At 45.8% G+C, this 5828-nt stretch overlaps 1 protein-coding gene across 1 annotated transcript in view; it reads right to left on the bottom strand.

The window, feature by feature from the left end:
* Nucleotides 1–5828, bottom strand: part of DENND2A (DENN domain containing 2A) — a 94595-nt gene that overhangs the window by 51434 nt on the left and 37333 nt on the right. The window lies entirely within an intron of this gene.

Below are 5828 nucleotides of genomic sequence, written 5' to 3'. Positions count from 1 at the left end.
CACCCCGCAGCTGGCCTGGACTTGCTCCTGGCCCTTCACCCCTCAGTGGACAGAGTCCAGATGGTCACAGCCCCCCTAGGGCTCAGGAATCACCACTCTTTTCTCTTACTTTCATCGTCGGTGTCTAGCACAGTGTTCTTCACATGCTAGCACCCTAGGTGGTGACCTGTAGCTGACTACTTAGAAATGCAGTGTCTCGGTTTCTTCACCTGCACTTTTGGTCTCTCTCTGGCCCCTGGGGAAGGTGCCCCACTGGTGGCTCCAGGATTAAATGAGACCTGGATACAGATCTGGGATCTTTTATTCACAAACTTGGACGAACTACTTAACTGGGCTGAAACTCAGTGTCCTGATTTGTAAAATGGTGATTATCTCACAGTACTGTCAGAAGAATAGAAAAGGGAATATTTATACAGTCCTTAGCACCTAACAAGCACTCAATGAATGTTAGCTATCACTATTACTGTTGTGGTACTATTAATTACTTACGTGGCGAATGTTTTACATTGAGCATTTACTGTGTAGGAGGCACTGTGCTCGGGGTTTGATAAATAAGGAGTGTGACTAAAACAGTGTCCCTGCCTCATAGAGCTTGTGTTCTAGGGAGGAAGACAGACATCAGGCAGCTCACACACAAAAAGGATGATAAACTGGGTTAAGTTCAATGATGGAAGAGAACCGGTCGATGCAAGCAAGACTACCGAGGGCGGCTCCGGTGGGTAGATCATGGGTGCATCAGGAAGGCCTCGATGAGAAAGTCACGCATTAAAGCCACGAGATGGCAGAACCAGGCGGAGGCCATTTGCCTGCTTTCCAAACTTTGGGGATTTCTTGCATTTTAAATATTTTCCTCTACTAGCTCCTTCCTTTCTTTCTTTAAATATGCAGAGGTTTCCTCTAGGAAAACTTTCAGCTGAAACAATGACCCTGGTAGCGCTGCTTTTCTCACCTTGCTTTTCTCACCTTGCTGGCCAGCACTTCTAAGGGGCACGGGGAGGAGGGGGGACACCTCCTGATTGCCTACATAACTAGTTCACCGCCCCTCATGGCTTCTCTCTCCTTGACCCTCTCGGCCTGGCATCTGCTCGCATTCCTTTCTGAAACTGTACCCCAAAGGTCGCCAGTGAATTCCTGGTAAAACCGAACCACCTTCTTAGTCCTCTTTTTTTACATGACGCCTCTTGGTCTCTACCGTGTAAGGCAGCTGTGCTCAAAGTGCAATTTATGGGCAGGGGCTGCTGTGCCTTGTGTTTGCTACTGGTCCTTGATAAGTACAGATATTGAGAGTAAATGTTTAGAAACTTTTCAAGCAATTTGACGGAACAATTTTTTTTAAACAGAAGCTTGTATGTTGTTGTCTTTTTTCATTTCGTTTGTCTGATAATTCTTTTTTATTATATTTTACAATAGTTTTGTCCGGCAAAGGATTGGAAACGGCAGCACACGGGCCCTCCAGATGGTTTGAGAGCCGGCGCAATGCTGTCCTAACTCTGCTTCCCTGTCAGACACTTCTTGTGTCACCGGCCTCTCTTCCTCCTCTCCCTGGGCTGTGGGTGTTTCCCAAGCATTTTCCTCTTTGGGCCTCAGCTTCGCTATCTCCACATCTGAATCGTCAGCCTTCATCTGCACCCCACCTTCTCTCCTTCAGGAACCTGAAGTCCGCACTTAGGGCAGCAGCATAAAGAAGGGCCAAGCCAGAAGTTTCCAGGCTGGGTCTCCGTGGCCTTGCATCGGGCCAAAGAGGCTGAAAGTGTCACTCGTGCCCCAGGATCCTGCCCTACTAACAAAAAGCTCATGTCCCAAAGGAGGGGCTACCAATCCGTGAGCCCCTTCTCATCCCCGTGTGGTATCCAGCCAGGAGAGGCTAGGCCTTGGAGCTCTAGCAGCAGACGGGCCTGGAGGGCGGTGGCCGGGAAGCAGATCTGGTCTGTCTTCTCCAGATAGAAATGGGCTGTGCTGTGAGCCCGCTCTGAACATTTCCTAGTCTGGGTTGCCATTAGCCCAGGCCGGTATGAGCCAGGTGGCTGACTGGGGACAGAGGTGTGGTGGCCTGCGGTCAGGGCAGAGTGAAGTCACTCCTGGAGTGGGCCATGGCTTCTGGGTTTGCCCTGGAGAGCTAACCGGATTGCTACCTGGAGCCCTCAGCACACCCACGACCGACCAACCGAGATTTGCTAGGAAAGACGCAAACTGTTCAACGAGACCGCGGAATCACTCATTCAGTACTGATTCAGTACCGACTAGGGGCTCTGCCTGGAGCACACTGGAACTCTACGACAACCTTGTGACGAACTACTATCATTGTCCACATTTTATATATGAGAAAACAGAGGCATAGAGAGGTTAGGTAAGTTGCTTAAGGTCACATTGGGAGAAAGTGGTGGACCAGGGAGTCTGGTTGGAGACTGGAGCTCTTAACAGGACTGAGCAGAGCAAACAAGCAAGGCGTTGCGGGAGAAAAGCTGCAGTCCCCGTCTGCAAATTAAAACAGGTTGTTTCCAGAGTTCGTTGTTAGGAACTTGAACTAATTCTACATACAAAACCTTATCACGTGTTACTGTGAATTACTCAACAAGCCCTCTGTTTCCCTCGTAATGTAACTAAACTATGCTATGAAGGGAAGCTATGAACCCTCACAGAAAAGAATAACTTTCTTGGGAGCTGGGCAGTTTCTGCTACAGTGTCAGGAAGCACAACTCCCGGCAGCAGAGGGACAGAGAGGTGGCCACCGCTTACAGAAAAATCTTTGACTGTCTGGAATGCGAGCATGACCCTGGCTGAGCTCAGCCTTTGATTTTAGAAAAGGGTGGCAGTCACATCTTGCTTTGCCACGGAGAGAGCTCTACAATTGTTTTTATTTTTAAAAAATCTCACTTGAGGTATCTATTTGTATAGGTCAAATCGGAAAATGAAAAATTATTATAAAGTACCTATGAAATAATATCTGAATAGTTCAAATGTTTTAATAATAAACGCCCTAACAATACAGATGTTTGCACGCTATTGGCTCTCCCGGTCCCAGCGGATGGCTCACTGACTCAGAGCATATGTAACACAATCTGGATTATCTTTTGGGCTGAGATGGCCTGTATCCAAATGACTGCTGTCGGACACCCTGGCATTTCAGGCTGTAGTTTGAAAGGTTTTTTTTTTTTTGATGATGCTTCTATATTTCCAAGAACAAGATGCTAATATAAAAGTTCAACTATACTTTGCTTTTCATTCCTAACACTTAGTAGGTACCACCAGTCTAAACGGCATTAGAAAACTGCAATTTAAAAAAATCACAAACTTCCTTAAAAAAACTCATTAGAAGATAGTTATTCACATCGCAAAACTATGATTTAGTTTGCAAAAGAATTCATGTAAGTTTTCTTAAATAGCCATTCCTTTTCTGTATTAAAATGTTGGTTTTCAGGTGACTAATTCCTATGCAGGATGATTGAAAGCCACGGTACATACAAAATCAAGGAGAAACCAGAAATCTTTACATGCCCCATTTCTAGAGCCAGCGGGAGAGAGAGTTCCAATTACAAAGTCTGATGTGTCATCATTATGCATTGGTAACATACTTACAAGCAGTGGCTTTGCACAGTTCCTCCCAAGCACTATTTCTATAATCTGCATAAATGCCTCCAAGCACTGGGTCCTCCGGTTTTGGGGTTTAGGCAGGTGATGAGGATCCCCGAAGAGGAAAAATATGACTAAACAAATAATCCAACCACTTATCTAAGTCTTGTCTATAAAAATATCAAGCTTGGGAAGAAAGGTTTTCGTACCTTTATTTACATACTAACTGAGGGAAAAGAAATTTCAAAAGGCTAATGATAACCACTAAATCTAAATTGGCTTCTCTTGCATTTAAATATTTCCACATCTGTTCCACATCCAGCCCACATGCTTAATAAGCACCTTCTGAGGGTCCCAAATGAGCTCACAGCTGGTGAAGAAGTCTCTGCCTTCTGGGAGCCCACAGCCCGGTGACGGGGTGCAACCTCCTCTCAGCCCATGTTTGCTTCCTGGGCCCTCAAATTATCAGGTGATTTGTGTACTTCTTAGTTTTAGAAATGCAGGAATGCTCTGATTGGTCCACTGAAGATTGCTGAAGTGGGCTATAATTTATGTAATATCCAAATATCAAACACCAATGTCAAATATTATGATTTCAAGTAGTATTTTGAATGTTATTTGTGACTTCCATATTTTTGTAAATGAAATATTAACTTAAGAGGTCATCCCACATCTCCATTTGGATGATGCCTAGGAATCTCAAAATTAGCAAATCCAAAACTGAACTCATACTCTTGCCCTCCTGCTCCCTGACGAGGACCAGCTCTTCCTCCGGTGCTGCCATCTCGGCAAAGACCATCCATCCACATATTTATTTATGACTTAAACGAAGAAGTCCTGTCCAAATCTCCCTCCTAACTAACTGCCCACTTCTAACCAGTTAACAAGAGCTCTGCCTGCAAAGCATTCATGAAATCCACCCACTTCTCTCGGTCTCCACTGCAGTTACGCCACAGGGTAACCCCAATACCTCCTTGCTCTTCCTCTCACCCCCTCAGCTACCCACCCGGTCACTGGTGCCCTTTCCTGTCGCCATGCTGTTGTGGGGACGAACTCTTAAGAATGCAAATCAGATCATGTGTCTCTCGTTCTTAAAACTTTTCAGATGTTTCCTATTCCTCTTAGGTAACTGGCCCCAATCCTTGCCTGGTCTATAGGGCCCCTCCAGAGCCTGGCTCCAGGACCTCTGGGCTCACACCCTTCCCGACCCCCTGGCCACTACCTGCTGCTCAGGCCCTGCAGCTTGCTGAAGTCTTTCTTGCCCCAGGGCCTTCAAAATGAAACCCCAGCTCCCACCTTCCTCCTTCCTTGGGAACCTCAGGGCTCAGTCTGAGTGACACTTCCCCTCTGAGCTGGCCCTGTTTCTAGGACAGGCTAAACACCCCTGCCGAACGCTCCATAGCACCGAGGTTACATAACTAGTTGTGCACTTCTAACTGTGACTAGTCCCTAAGTCCCCAGAGGGCAGGGGCTCAGCATCTTGTTCATCGTTATATTCCCATGTCTAACACTACATAGGCTCAAGGTAAATATCTGTTGGTTGAATAAGTGAATGAGTATTTTAACAGCCACGTTTACTGCTTACAATTGATATCAACTATGACATAAACAAATAAAGCAGCTCTACTCTTAGAGCTAATTTTTAGTCAATTGTTTTGAACACATTTCTTCCAGAGTTGTTTTCAGCTATGGGTTAAGAAAGCTTAAATGGCCTGGGACCTAGCCACCACGTAAAACACCATTCTGATGAGCTGGAAACCAGGGATGCCACGTTCTGGCTCCCTCATCCACCTCCAGCCGCCACAGAATCTCTTCTTGCCTGTCTGGGCAACTCTTCGCCCAGCTCACCATACCCCTGGGGGAGGGGAGTCACGTCACTAGGTGATCTAATGGGGGCTAGCGGGATTTCGCTTATGTTAGCCCTTAGCTTGCACTCTGCTGTCGAGTACCTCCTCTTGGGAACTATGACTACCCCATTTGGCTTCTGCTTTTCTCTATCCTGAATCCAAAATAGAAATGTCAGAAGAGAAACTATCTCTATCCTCCACTGTGTCTAAAATCTAACCATTTCTACTTTCTATTGAGAAATAAGACATGACGACCACTCTCCTGATGTAGAATAACAACTATCCTTGATACCCTCATCTTTGTTTCCCAATGCCATTACTACAGAAATAAATGAGTTTACAAAGTCAAGCTTCTCAGATGCTTTCACAGTAACTTTTGCTCTAGATATTAAATTAATCAAATGATTTGCC

Source organism: Pteropus vampyrus, unplaced genomic scaffold (genome assembly GCF_000151845.1).
Source record: "Pteropus vampyrus isolate Shadow unplaced genomic scaffold, Pvam_2.0 Scaffold48, whole genome shotgun sequence".
Classification (NCBI taxonomy): Eukaryota; Metazoa; Chordata; class Mammalia; order Chiroptera; family Pteropodidae; genus Pteropus; species Pteropus vampyrus.
This window is presented reverse-complemented; position numbering and strand designations above follow the sequence as displayed.